General features: G+C 41.8%; 1 long non-coding RNA gene across 1 annotated transcript; it reads left to right on the forward strand.

The window, feature by feature from the left end:
• The first annotated feature begins 1,272 nt into the window (after positions 1 to 1,272).
• Positions 1,273 to 7,027, forward strand: LOC138413623 (uncharacterized). Its single transcript, XR_011246024.1, has 3 exons — positions 1,273 to 5,023; positions 5,199 to 6,203; positions 6,614 to 7,027. It is a non-coding gene; the product is annotated as an uncharacterized lncRNA (long non-coding RNA).
• Positions 7,028 to 15,790: the final 8,763 nt, after the last annotated feature.

Below are 15,790 nucleotides of genomic sequence, written 5' to 3' on the forward strand. Positions count from 1 at the left end.
AGGACCCTCAGGACACGGAACGCTAATTGCAAAGCTGTTTTTCTCCTCCATTTTTAACAGATGCAATACGCCAGCCCCAGAAAACGGGTTGCATAACAGGATTTTTCAGTAGATACCCCTCCTCCTCTGTGGCTCTCACTCTATTTCCATCCTTTTTTTTTTTTGCACACCCCCCTCAACCACCCGCCCTCTTCCTAGCAACTCCATCTCTTCCTCTCCTCTCATAACAGCTGGAGCTGAGCCAGATGGTTCTGGTGCTATTTTAAACATAACAGACAGACAAAGGAGGGAAAAGGGTTCTGGTGTTTTCACTTGTTTTCACTGCAGCAGCGTAGAAAATCTGTGTGTGTGTGTATTCGGGACACAAATGAAAAAAATCCTTTGTTAATTGGTTTGGAAGCCGTGTTGTTGACCTGACCGGGGTGTTTGGCAGTCGTAACAAAGAGCTCAGTGTGGCCAGCCTTGGTGCTGCAGAGCTGGAAGAGCAGTTTCCATATTGGGACAATATGTGCCGCAACCTCTGACCCAGCTCAGAGACGGCGGCTAGAGAGCACTCGGAGATTCACTATCCAGAAAACGTAATGCATTCCAGGCTCATGCCACTCCAACAAATAAGAAAACAGAAAACATGTTGGCACAAGTCGACAACGCACACATGCACACCAACTGTTACTTTTTGTTCGTCACCCCTCCGGGCCAGAAATTACACATGCAAGCGTTTTGCTGTCTGACAGGGCAGGGCAGACTTGGCTGGGGCAGCTGAGAATATTTGCAACACATACATACACAGACTGGTGATCTCACTCTGTAAGGGAAAGCGAACATGAAGTATTTGTTGCCACAGGCCCAAGAGAGAGAGAGAGAAAGAGTGTAGGGGGGTGGGATATGTTGTGCTTTGTGGAATTAGACATAGCTGTCGTATGACTTTTTGTTCAGTACATTTTCCACATCGGTCCCAGAGAAAACAAAGAAGAATTACGCAATGGTGTTACTCAACCCTAAATTAAGTCTTTCATGTGAGCACCAGTGAGAGGACTGAGCTGTGTTCACGCACAGTGAATACACAAAATATAAAGGACAGTCGCTTCAGCACAAAGCCTCTCCTTCTCTCGATCTGATTGATGTAAAGTGTGCCTGTACTGTGTTGCACTTTCACTTTGTGCATGCATGCATGTTCATGTGTGAGAGTGCATGTCCCCTTAAGAGGAACACACTCTTATGCACTCTTTGCATGTTTGAATGACTACATCTGCCATCCACAATAACCCTCAGAGTAAAGTTCAGTGTGCTGAGTATGTTCTGATGTTTGTGCGCTCGCTTGGTGAGGGGAGGATAGTCCAGAAATAGAAATGTTTCATGAAAACATCAGAATGGAGAATCATTTCACTGTAACGTCTAGTTTCATAATCGCCCCCGGAGGAACCGCGGCTTGTCTGTTCAATTCGAGCTCCCTTTTTGCCCTAATTCATTTCTGCATCTCGAATGTATTTAACCCAATGTCAGCTCTGACTACCCTCGCTCTCTTATTTCAGCCTTTTCTCTTGTCAGGTCATGTTTGTTACAAAAGAGTTGAGAGTTTTTTTTGCCCGGGAAGTGCTGTTAACCTCAGAGCTGCGGTGATGACTGAGTTACAGTACGTGAGGCAGCAATCATCTTGCCTCTGAGGGCCAGTCAGTAGAGGAGAGCATGGCCATGAGTAAACAAGGTGTGGCTCTGTTGAGATTATTTTTTCAGAGGAAATTCATTTCCTTGACCAATAACTGTGACTCAGTCTGCTCTTGAGGATTCTCCCAGGACCTGTGTGCAGCACTGACAGCAGCCCAGTCTCACAGCCTTTTCTGGCAGGATATTTTGAAATAGACTTGTCAGGGCTCAGGGCACAACAGAGAATGTTTATGTAAGTGGTCAAAAAAATGTTGTCGTGTTTAACGTGACTCAACATCATGACTTCAACTCTATCACAGAGCAGCGAGAGACTTTTTGCTGTGGGATACTTTTTATTTTTCAGGATAAGACATGCTATGACAACAGTGCCATGGGGCTGTGCTTAAGTATTGTGGGGCATTAAGCTAAACACTACTATCAGATTGCTAACTCATTCACAATGCTTACATGCATATATTTTGATCACTGTCTTGCTTGATCATATTAGCGTGTTAACATTTGATAATTCACTCTAAACACAAACTGCCGCTGAGCAAATATCATCAGTTTTGCTGATATTTCTGAACAAAGCAAAGATTGGCAATTCATTCAAGACCCAAGGTCTTTATTGTCATCATCCTCAGGTAGAATGAAATTGATTAACTGTATTTACAAATGAAGATTTTTTCCCTCTCTGAGGGTGGAGTGTGTGTGGGTTGTGTGTGTTAATTACAGTCCTTGAAGTGTGTGTGTTAATCACAGTCCTTGGCGTGTGTGAATGTTAGTCACAGTCCTTGGTGTGTATGGTATGTTCAGTCTGCAGTCACTGAAAGTGTGTGTGACAGTCTTTGTTGTGTTTGGATGTCATATCTCTGGTATAAAACCTGTTCCTCAGTCTGTTGGTGGAGGATCTTAATGTTTGCCCGGTGGCAGTGGATCAAACAGGTAGTGTTCGGGGTGTGTGTGGTCTCTGAAAATACTGCTGGCCTTCTTCAGTTGGCCAGCGTAGATTATGTCCAGGGTCGGGAGCTCCATTCCAATAACATGCTGGGCCACCATCACCACATGGTGCAGGTCTCTACGTCCGGCGGCATGCAGCTGGCATATCACGAACACATCAGGCGAACACATCAGGAATCATCCTCTGAGGACCACAAATAACTATAATATTGTGTATGTCTTATCATCCGAATGTTGCAGAGACATTTGACCTCCCCACAAAATTCAACCTCAAGGTCATACTAGATGAAAACTCAGTGACTTAATAAAGTCAGTAAGGTTCATCTAACACACACACACACACACACACTAACACAACATACTAAGATCATTAGAGCCATATGTAGCCAAAATAGCATAGCTTGAAATCTAAGTAAAATAGCAATGGTGCATGATTTCCCATATGACTTACTAAACATTATTGTGCTTTCTGTATCAACTCAAGTGCAAAATTGAATCACATATCTTATAACGTGAATAAACAGTGGCTTTTGACAAACGCAGCATTTCAGGCACCACATTATTATTGCAGAGCCAGCCAGTAAATTCCACAGGGTTGTCTCGGCCGACCTAACACAACGCTCCCTTCATATTGAATATGTAAACTGTCCCACGTCTACAATCCTCAGCATCTTCAACCTAGTGAGCAAACCACTGGGATGTTCTCTTGTGCAAGCAGACACAGGTAAGTCCTGACATACAGGAGCCCTGTCTGTGATGTTGAGCATTTAGATACAGGCCACGTTGTATCTAGGTCCCATGTTCACTTGTTCCAACCTAGCTGAGGCTAAAGCTAAACTAATCCTGGTGGAGCAGTCTGCTGCTGACTGCTTTGTTAAATGGTAAACCCTGAACCGTCTCCCCTCACCATTTACCCACACAGCCTGCTAACCCAGCCTGGCTCCAGCCTGAACACTGGATCAATAGGCTTATTAGAGCTGCAGTTGAGTGGTGAACAAAGCAGATTAGCCGAGTCTCCACAGCTCGTCCCCTCAGGTCTAAGAGGGAGACACAGAAAAGGTCACCAGTCACAAGGTCGTTGTGTCCTGTGAAGCTGCTGGTCATACATACTGGGGTCACCCTCACTCTCTGAGCACGTATGATTAATAGAATTAGACTCTGGAAACATTGATCAGCACTCTCTCTGTGCTCGCTCTGATTCATTCTAAACTCCCATTGATTTTTAATCATGTTTAGTTCCCTTTTGGAACAATGCGTGTACTGCTGCCAATGCAATGCTTTTTAAAGGAACCACTTGAAACTCAGTCTGTGGACCGAGTTGAATATGTCCTCTTCTACGTCCTCAAATAAACCACTGCAGTGGTCGGCAGCGGTTAAACCTCGGGTCAAATTGCAGCAGTTAAAGAAGTAAAAAAGAAGTCTACATATTGTTTTGTTTCTAAAGTCTCCTGTCAGTGCTATAAAGGTCATGGAGTGTAATAAACCTTCATTTGTAACTATTTCTGTAGACGCCTGAGGCTGAGCAGTGAGGTGCGAATGGATGGCGAGTCTATGACTGTCAAAGAAAGTAATGTTCTCCAGTCAAAAGATATGTCGTGAATGGAGTCACAGCTAGGCTCATTTTTGCTAGCGAACATGTCTGTAAACCTGCCAAAAGACACTCAGGACTTTGTGAGACCTGCCTCTATAGGTGGCATAGGACTGCATACATGGAGGGAATGAAAGAGATGTATTCATGGCTCCCGGGTAAATGCATGATGATGGGAACCAGGGGTCTTATAAATCTTTTTCCGTCAGCAACTTATGGGCTTTCGGTGACTAAGATGATCACTAGCTGGTGTGTAGGTTGGATTACTTAACCGCTTATTAGCTTAAGGTCAAGTGTACTTATTGATAAGATTGTATAGAATAAATCCTAAATAAATAGTTTGTAAATTAGTTAACATTTGAAAGCAGACAAGATAAACACTGTGGGTTTCATGTGAAAACAGAGACGACTGTGTATAATTGGGAAAGTAACTTTCCCAAGAACCTTCACATGTGTGAGTGCCGTCCTACGACTGAAGATGAATGGGCTGCTCTTTCTCCTTTTCCACAGAGATATAGGCCTTGTGTCTTGACCCCCTCCCCTCCTCCTACCTTGTGAATGGAGGGCTCTCTGCACTATACTCTGTATCCTGAAACCTAGCACTAATGGAGGGAGTAGAACTGTCATGGTCCACGCTGACCCCCCCCTTGCACAAAGGCCAGCTTTGACTGGAAGGCTTGTAAGGAGTCGGAGGCGGGAGTGGAGCAGAGGCCAGGGGAATATCTGATGACTAAGAGGCTGCGAATGCCGCTGTACATGACCGTGTGATTAATGAATGAAGCATCATCACAGATTGGCCTCCACCCAACGCTCTGAGATCATCACCTCCATGTATGTTACAGTATGAAGCAGCCTGGATGACTCTAAATAAGCAAATTTATTCCTTAACGTACAGATTCTTTCCTTCCAGCATATTATTTGGGTGTTTTTTTTTTTAAATCAGTGAGGTGTGCTGTATTGTCTGTGGATATTGATCTGCAGTCTTATGTCTTGTGTGCTGGCTCAGGGTTTATTTGCAGCTGCTGTTACTGGAAATGGATCCCTGGAGCGATCTGGATTCAGCTGATCCAATTAAACGCTGTGAATAATTGATCTGACAGTGAAACTGAGCCCTGTCACATGGGAGCGGTGACATCATCATTTCAGGGTTGAAACCCTCACTCCTGTGCAGCTGGACTGCCCCAGGTCGTTTGTTCCACAATCAGCCCACTGTATCTGATTACCGTCTGTGAAGGACACAAAGCAGACCATGAGGACAGAAGGGGAGGTTACTCGGGCATTATCATGCTCAGTAGGACTGTACAAAGACAACAGGCTCACTGATAGCCAGGGCCCGGAAACTCACTCACAAGATTGTCACATGTTGCACTCCTCAAATCTGAAACCACTGAGCTGGTTTCATCTGGTTGCAATCCTGGAAATGAAGTTTCTTTGTATAAAATAAAACCCTGCCCTCGTCTCCTTTTACACAATCCTTATTTACCTCTTATTTAGGGGCAATACAAGCTGTGCTGCATTGCGTGCCACAAAAGCAATTCTTAAACAAGACCTCCATGTGAACCAGATGGAGTCTGCGTGGGTCGAATATCTTCCTGGCCATGAAATAAGGTGCAAATAGGAGCCATCTTTGACCCTGGCCTTGGAGGAAGCTTACATTGTAATATCTAATGAAACCCCTCCAGAGGGGTCTGCTCCTGCCGCTCGCCACCTTTTCATCTAGATCTGCGCCACAAATGAGAAAAGGAGGCTGTTGAACATCCAACATCTTGTCTGAATTAGACTCAAACCCTTGGGCAGGAACAGGGGGAGGCCTGCTCTCAATGTCTCCCCTCAGTTTCTCACGGAGGGAGAGAAGGGTGTGGGGTCCTGTTTATGGCTGACTCCATCCTGCAAACGTTTTGCTGGGTTGGCACTTATCATCCAGTCATGATGAACTCATGGGCCTGATGAAGTCGTCTGGTGTGTCTCTAACCCACGTGGCCGCCATCGTGCAACACTGTGTCACTTCCAGGTTTGTTGAGCAACATAATCTGACTATAATAAAGACAAAGACAAAGCTAGTTTGCTGTTTGCTGTAGTTTGTCTTCCAATTCATTAATTTTTTTCCTAAAATAAAAATATATTTTATCCCAGTTATCATGAGAGGAAACTCATTGCCCAGACAATATTCCTGGCCTCTGTAGAAAAACAAGATAGCATTAAATGTGTCTGTACTTTAAGTATGTTGCTGGAAATAGTCTGATAATCAGACTGAAATACCATTTCATTTCTCTTAACCCATCCAGCATGACATTGCTTGGTTTATTTTGGTCTAATCCATCAGTATCTGCTCCACACATCTTTAGTCAGCAGGGTTGTAGCATTTGCAAGCAGTTTATGAGTTTATCTTTTTGTTTTTTATGTCTTTTTGTTTTATTTCAGATGTAGCTTGCACGCAATGCCAACAATGGGTTTGGGAGGCAACGAGGGGATCCTGTCAGTTAATTAGACGTAGGTGGTGACAGCTCTATCCATTGCCTCGTGCTTTCTTTCAACCCGAGACCAAGTCCAGTTGGAGCCCTTCCCTCATCTGTCAAACCAGAGACCATTTCCTACTGCAAAGACCACCACTGTGCGGAGGCCTGGAACGAAATCGTTCATGCAACACACTGACATGAGCTCGACCTCTCAGGAAAGGTCATGCGGTGTTACTATGGCAACAGGGAACACCACCTTTATGTTAAAAAGATAGTCATGAGGGGTGTTGGGAGGTTTCTGAAATGAATCCATGGCTGCAGAATCTCAGCGGCTGGGTGCAGATGCATGTTGAATATTAAAATATTCCCTCTAAATGAAGTCGGACTCGCTGTGCCTCAATTCATTACACATCTCTGATATTCCATAACCATTAACATCTGTTTAAGCTCAACGTGCACTACAACACACCCAGCTCTCTGGACATAGAGGGTATTTTTAGACATGTACTCATTAGTGCTGAGAGATCATTTGTAATGAAGGACGGAGGGGAGAAGGAGGCCAATAACACTGTGAAAGATGGCATCCGTATTCAAATACCTGAGGTGTGAGTGGGTTTAACTGGTGGTGAAAAAGAGCGGAGGTGAGATGTGAGGGGCAGGCCAATCAAAGATTTTGAGTAATGTGATTCAATAGGGGCAAGGTCAGGTCTCAAATCTTAAATTATACAGCACATTATGTATTATCTGAATGCTTCTAGCCTCGCTTCTAACACATAGACAACATATTTAATCTCTAACTCATTACATATGCTAATAAAACTGCTTTGTACGCTGGCCCAGGATCAGACCTATTGTTCTCGCAGGGATCAACATTCCTACAGTAATTTGGTCGTAACTCGAATGAGCATGTCAGTTCTATTAGCAGAACGACCATCATTCAGAATCACGCATAGTATCGATTAATGGAGTCTGCTCACTGAGAGCCCTTCAGTTATTCCTCTTTGAAATGATAGTGCCTATATCCTGCAGTCAACATGTACCATATTTCCTGTTTTGGTCATACAGCGGTGGTATTGAATTGTGGGAGTTTATATGTTTTTCTATAATGGAATTCTGATTTAATTCACTGCAGCGAGTAGACTGGTGCGCGATCCATCTCCTTCTCCTGGTGGAGGTTAGATTTGATAAGAATAAAGTGCCATTGTCTTACAAAGTGAGGACACAAACACTGATAGGGTGGTAGACAGCCCTGCCACTTTCCTCCTTCTTCAGCTCCTACAGCCGGATCCTGCCGCGTAGCTCGATACAACAGTGCCCCCCAGAGGACACACTGTAGATAGTCAATGTGTCTGTGATCTTAAAGCAAATCCAGGTGTTTTAAAAGAATATACAATGTTTATGGAATGTAATTTATCATACTGCACTTAACATTAACATTTGTCAAATAAACAAATGCTCTGCTTATGTCAAAATGTGCCACATAGAAATATAACCGAGCCAAAAACCAACACAAAAGGGTAGTAAAAGCCGTGCTGTGCCCTGGCCCTGTCCCACAAGGCTGTTGCTGTCAATGGCAAAAACAGTGACTGCGCCAGATGAGTCCATTGTGATGGAGGGACTCATTTGAGAGAGTGGCCTTCGCTGCCATACAATTAGCAGCAGAAAAAGTGGGCACAGCACATATCCGAGTGCCACTTTACAGGGACGCCAACTTTGTCTCTAGCTCCAAGATGGAGGTGGCCAATTTGGCTGGTGACTCCACTGGCGTCCTCACAGGCAGCCCGCAGATGGGAGAGCAATGCTTCCAGGTGCTAAGAGGGACAGTAACTAATGGAGTAATAATAACATAATAGCAGTGTTCATATTTAGTCACGATAAAAAATGATAACACAAGATGAAATCAAGCTCCAAAACTAGTGGTGTGATGTGGACGCATACCGAATGCAGCGAAGGTCTCCATCAGGAATCGAACAGGGCACATTGTGTACTATTCACATAAAACCACTAGGATACACTGTAAATTCTCCCACTCTTTGTCTTTGCCACTGTAGCTCTCTCAATTATAAAATTAATTAATTAGCTTTAAATGAAAGATTTGTCATTTCTTAGGAATTAGAATATTGTTTTGAAAAGATAGGGACATTTATACTGATACCTTTGTACTGAGCCATGCTTTTATGCAGAGCTAAGCTAACTGGCATTATAACTGTATATACCGTACAGATAGAGAGTGGTGTTACTTTTTTCATCTAGAGCAACAATAAACAAGACCTGTTATGCTCTAACTTTTATGTATATTTGTTGTATTATGGATCTGGGCGATACAACAATATCAATACTTAATATAAAAGTCATAATACGTCATTTTTATCAATAGTAACATAACAATGGTTCAATATATGATGCTCATACCTTGTGCAAACACACTGAGGAGGTATAACACATATTTGATTTGCCTCCACATTGTAAAAATGTTTCGCTTATTGTCAAGAGTGTGATGTGACATTTCTTGTGCTAATTATTGAGATATGGACTGATATTAAAATTGGCACATGTATTTGTCTGGGTTGATGAATTTCCATTCCTGACAACATTTGAAATTAAATAAAACAGTGATCCTGCAAAGAGATGAGGATGAGAAGCTAATATGTCAATAGATGTTTAGATGCACTTGTAGTTCTATATGATAGAGAAACAGATGTGATGTCAGTGATCAATGCAACCATTGATTACGAAATCTCTCAGCCATGAGATCACTCACAGCCTAAAGATGGTGGTATTATTTGTAATGTTCCCTGCAGAGTGTCATGCCTGTGGCCTGTAACGACTGAGCTCAGCATGTGCTCTTGAGGAAAAACAGGTTGACGGTGCTTACAGACCTTGATGATAAAAAAAAAAAAAAAACGTAGATGACAGGATGGTGAGTGTGATTCAGACCACAGGGTGTTGATTTCTGGGAAAGCAGCTCAGGAGGCTGGAAGTATGAAGACAGATGGCCACATGATGCAGCGATTCCCCTATGGAGCATCACATACAACAAGAAATCCATTTATGAGATGGCTCTCTGAGCGTAATGCCACTAATTTGGGTCTGATGAAGAACACAGGAGCTGAGTGCCAGCGATGGAGACTCTCAAACCATCCCTAAAAGGATTTTTGAGAGCCCAGATGTGTTGTGCATCAAATTTGATTCACCGGTTTATCCCTGCAGGGGCTTTTAAAAGCACGTCTTATCAGTAAATTTACAGTATACAGAGTTTTGTATACAACAGAAGTGTTGGGGAGCAGCAAGTTCCAAGTTTGTAAATGTGCATGACAGCAAACTTTCTCAAAATGCTCAGTTCATGATGACTGATTTTGATCACATACTGAGAAATAGTGGTAGTAAACTAAGTAATGTAGTTCCTAATTTAAGCTACTTGAGCTTTTTTTGTAGTTCTTCTGTTACAACCCACAGGTGAATATCTTCACTGCATGTATTTGATAACTAAAGCTAATAATTAATTTCAAGTTTACAGTAAACAGTGAAATTTTATTTAAATAGCATGTTTAAAACAAAGGGCTGAACTGGCTCAATATATGAAGAAGAAGAAGAAACTAAATTGATTTACTTATATAATAACACCATATAAATATGATAGGAAAATAATTTTGAACATTGTAAATATTTAAGGATAAAATAAAATAAAACACAAAAGCAGATGAAAATCAAGGTCTCAAACTGAAAGAAGTGGGTCTTTAGCAATGGCTTTGTCTATGGTCTGAGTGGTTCTGATATGAGGAGGTAAACTGTTCCATAAATTAGGAGCAGCCACAACAAAGACCCGCTCACCTCTATTTATCAATATATATGATTTATTACTACAGGTTCATATAAACTTAGGTTAAGGTAAACTGGCCTAACTGTTATCTGCAGACATTCTGAATTTTGCCGCACAAAGGATTCACTGACTTTGGCTGCTATTGATTTTGTGGAGGCAGACAGAACAGGCGTCTTTCCAATAAGAATCAATACAGGTGTCAAGAACAGCATTTTCTATTAATGGAGCTGTGATCAACTCAAACTCTCTGACCTCCTGCCTGGTAAAGAATTCATTATATTTTCAGTCATGCTAACCGTGGGAAACTTCATCATCATACTGACATTTGGATTTATATACTGTATTAGGATTTACATAAAAGCGATAGATAGATAGATAGATAGATAGATAGATAGATAGATAGATAGATAGATAGATAGATAGATAGATAGATAGATAGATAGATAGATAGATAGATAGATAGATAGATAGATAGATAGATCATAGCATCAAAATACATTTTTAATTTTTGTGACTTTCACTTTAATGTGACCAAACTCGCTCAGGCAGAAAAGAGGTTAAGCTGCTCTCAAACACACGAGAGACTGGCTGGTTACAGTGAAGAAGGCAGAGTGCGTGTCTGCTGGCTGGAGTGAAACCAAACTGGACACATATCATATGGAGCCGTATCCAGAGGGGCGGGCGGGAGGGTGGGTGGAAAGGCAGAGCAGATAAAACAGATCCTGAAAAGCTCCTGGCAGATGAGAAAAACAGCCCCAAAGGCTGTCTGTTATGGCACGGTGTTCAAGCGTTGGCCCCCTCTTTCTGCTCCTGGCTTTGTTTATGTCCTGATTTCACAGCGCTTTCATCTACCACCACCCTCTCCTCTGCCCTCGGCACCCGCGGAATTACTGACACAAAGAAGAAGAGGCAAACATGAATCTGCAAACATTACAAAAGTAATTAATTCCTGTTGATTCATCCCATGCTTCCATTCATTTAGCAGTTTGATGAGCTTGCCTTCTCCTCATCTCTGCAGCCTGTTTGGGCTCAGTTCATCACCACTGTCATCACACTGGCTCAATTTACTATCTATCCCCATTTAAATTATTCAGTGAAGTCACCTTTCTTGATCCTGCTGAATATTCTAATTTCTGGAATACAAACACTTCACAATGGAGCCTTTAATAGCACACGGAGCATGAATCCTATCTCACAGCTTCAGTCTGCAGGGGCAGCCGAGGAAGTAGAATCCTTTAAAAGCAACAAAAACCTGTTGCCCAATATTTACCACAATTACATATTTATAAAAGCAACGAGGATTCTCAGACGTCTGTGACCTTGGGATCTGTCTGGCACTAAACAACAATTTCATAACCTTCGGCTTTAACTCTTGTAACCGAGGATAACTCAGACACAGAGTATGTGCAGTTTATTTTTCACCTGAGCACCGTGGGACCTGTTTAAGTGCATGCTTTTTGTCTCTCTCCACGCTCACATCATGATTGCATCACCTCACATGTCTTTCCTGTGGGCACGAAATCGGCACAACAGCTGGGCTGTCAGAAGGTGTCACATTTGCAGAAGAAAACAGGGCAATAACTGCAGCAGCTTTCAGAGCATCCTCCTGCAACACTGCCGGCTCCCCTGCAGCTCTGCTCTCAACTGTTCCAGATGGGGTTGACTCTTTGACTTATTAAAGATTTACCAGGGGAGGGTGGGGGTCTGCCGTCGTGCCCTTGACCTTCAGAGCTGCAAGGTGGGGCTGCGACTGAGGCAGTGTGGGGATTTCAGGGGGACAGGAAGTTGACAAACAACTTTACTGACTTTGCCAGGCGACAGCGCTGGTGAACAGTCAACAGAGAGAGTCGAATATCATTTCTATATAGTAAATTACCAGCACAGATGTAGTGGCACAAGGCAGCCTGAGTAATTTAGAGCAATTTAGATTCAACAGTTAGATTAAATTTTCAGCATTTACATTAGTTAGATTATGCATTTAACATTTAGAATTTGATTTAACAGCTCTATAAAACGTTTCATATTTAATATTTAGCATTCTAACAGTTAGATTAAGCATTTAACATTTATACCTAATATTAAGATTTAGATTTATCTGTTGGATTAAGAATTAACATTTAGATTTAGGAGTTTAATAAAGCATTTAACATTAAACATTCATTTTTAGTATTTAACACAAACATTACTTTATTAACATAATTATTTTTATTTGATATATTTCTTGACAATAAAAAGTAAACACTCTAAAGTTCACAGGTGACAGATGACAAACGACAAACATTTATTTGACGTGAACTTTGACTGTGTAGTTTGGCATATGTCCTATCTGCTAACATGGAGGAGATGGATTTTATGGGTTAGGGTGGTGATCAAAATGGCTTTACTTCTGGTATATAAGATAAGATAAGATAATGAGTCAAGAAGATACCAGATATAAAAAAAAATTATTTGTTTTTACCAATTTGAAATTGTCATATTTTATAAGACAGGGTGGAAATAAGAAAAAGAATTGAAAGTCTGAAAGTGGTATGCAGTCATGTGAAGTTTCAATAAGTTGTAGTAAATAGGTTAAATATACAATCCACTGCTGGAGTGGCCCTTTAACTGCTGACAGTGTTCCCTAAGTGCAGTGGACAGTGGCAGGATGTGGTTCTAGAGAGGTGGAAAGTCCAGGGAATGAGCCAAGTGAGGTCTTCAGTGAGGCATGTGCTCATGCTCCAGTTAACTGGAGTTCACTAGAGGTTAAGTGGGCTATAACTGCACAACAGAAACTTCTGTAATATATGTACAGACTGGGAAGATGTCAATACTATCTGACAACTCACGTGTATCCTCAGCTGTCATTTTGATTCTGATGTCTGCTGGTGGGTGATAGTTTTGTCTTTGCAGCAAGGCTGCTTCCTAAAACACACAGAGCAGAACAAACTCTGCTTCTGCAACGAGACCGCGCACACACAGTAATCGTTTGCTCCGACCCCAGGGACTTCGGGGAGACACTCCGCTGCTGTGCTCCTGACTGGTGAGTCCATTTTACCCCCGGCTACACGGTGCAGGCCACTGACTAGAGCACTGCTTCAGTGCCCACACAGCTCTCAGAGGAAGTGACCTCAATACATCGAATAACCCTGCTCGCACAAGCGCGATAGCAGTGGAAGATTGGAAGCAAACCAGGTTTCATATCTGAGATACTGCTGCATTGAGAGGACATTGTTTTGGTGGTGTAAATGTCATGGGGAGAATGATTCAGAGTTGATATCTAAATGACGTCTTCACATGAAAAAAGAAAAAAAAAATCAGCAGACAATGGTTGGTAACTACTGAGGGGGCACAATAATGATTAATTATGAACTGAATTTCTTTTAAATATAGCAATGCCTCATCTCCGTAAAGCTCCATTTATCAATATTTTATATCAAAAATAGACAAATTACTATTTCCTCATGTTTGCATGGGTTTTCTCTCGGTACGCAGGTTTCCTCCGACGGTCCAAAGATATGTAGATTGGGGTTAGGTTACATGGAGACTTGACCATTGAATGTGAGTATGAATGTTTGTTTGCTCTGTGATACACACAAACAGATAAGCATGATAGATAATGGAGGAAAGGATGGAAAACTGTCAAACGTGCCAATAAGCAAAACAAATATGTGGTTTTGAGACCCACATCTTTACAGTTTTGACTGACATCAGGGACGTGTTGCTGCAGCAGATCATCTGACTGTTCACTTAACAAACTGAAACAACCTGCAAAAATAACATGGAACAAGCCAGTGAGCATTGCAGAAACATTTAGCTGCTGCAGAAACAGGACCTACGCTAACCCTCTATACTTAAATAGATAGTGTTGGATGTGTGAGTGTGCAGCCAAGAGCGAACATGTTCATCGCCGGCTGGTGCTGCCCCCAAGTGGCAAAGAAAATTCGAGTAATATTTTGAATAATCGTATTACTTTCGAAAAGGAGATTGTTTTTTGCCCGTCAGCAGGATTATGCAAAAACTATGAATTTCCATTTTGGTTCAGATGGTTGCAGGGATAGGCAGGGTCCTGGAATAACTTTTTCATTTTCGATAACATTGTAATATAGGGCATTTTGGGACATTTCACTAATTTCATTCTTAATAGATCTTGAAGACCAAAATACTGTACTTTTAAGGAACTGACATCTATGAGTGTGCAGCTTGACATAAATTAAAGGAAATATTGGCCTGGGTGGAGTAACGCCCTCTACTGCTTGCCTGCCATTATTAAAGCTATTGAAGTGAAAAAATCTGTGAAAAAAGACATAATAATCAATAATAAAACTTCCAAAGATGTCAGGAAAATATCACAGTGTTTTCTATGAGGAGGATAAGGTTTTCACACGTTTATTCCAGCATCTTTTCCTCTTGTTACAGCTTCTGTTTCCATAATATTTAAACAGAGCCGTGACAGATAAGCGAGGAATCAAACAGGTTTACATGAGGGTATTCCGTCCACCCGTGGCTTTTATTCATTGGCTCTCAGCAAATGTTAGGGCTCTTTGCAATATGGTGATTGTTGAGTTACCACACTGAGCCACAGGAGCTGATTTTGTGCTGATTAGCGGGGCCTTTGTTACTGCGTGCACCACGGCCAGGTGATTGTGTGGGATCCTGCATTTTGAGCTTGTTACTGTTGTTTTCCACAGAGATGCTAATCATCCAGCATGCGCCGGAGGCATGATTAAATGTCACACGGCTCCCTCGGTTTTGGCCCTCTCACTGTGAACAAACCTTTCTCACCTACATGCTGAGGAGGCCCGGAGTCTGCAGCCACATGCTCAGCCTGGGCGACGCAGAGTCACAGCTCCCCCTACAGGTCTTACTAATAGAGAATTGACTTGGTGTGCCAGGCTATTACTGTTCTTTTATTTATTGATTATGATTTTGCACTTTCTTCTTAATTTTAACCATTTGTTTTCTTGTTGTCCAGCATTTAGTTTGTTTTGCTGTATTATTATTATCTATATTTACACTGTATATATTCTATTTGGTGTTAAGTCATTTGTTTTGCAGTGGTAGTTGGATTTTTGTTTCCATTGTCCCAAAACACAACAGTGTATGTTTTCTGCAAGTATTTCTGATATATTATATACAAATCATTCCCTTCATCGAAACACTAGTCATTAGCAAACATTAGACTGCCCTCATGTGGTGAGTCCTACTGTGAACTACAGTGGCAAGAAAAGAATATGACCTTAGGTTTGCTCATATCATCTGATGTTTAACTAAGTCAGACATATAGCTAGTTAGTATTTAAATACATCCTTTAAATATTCTATAAAATACAAGTGACAACCTTGG

Source organism: Paralichthys olivaceus, chromosome 14 (genome assembly GCF_024713975.1).
Source record: "Paralichthys olivaceus isolate ysfri-2021 chromosome 14, ASM2471397v2, whole genome shotgun sequence".
Lineage (NCBI taxonomy): Eukaryota > Metazoa > Chordata > Actinopteri > Pleuronectiformes > Paralichthyidae > Paralichthys > Paralichthys olivaceus.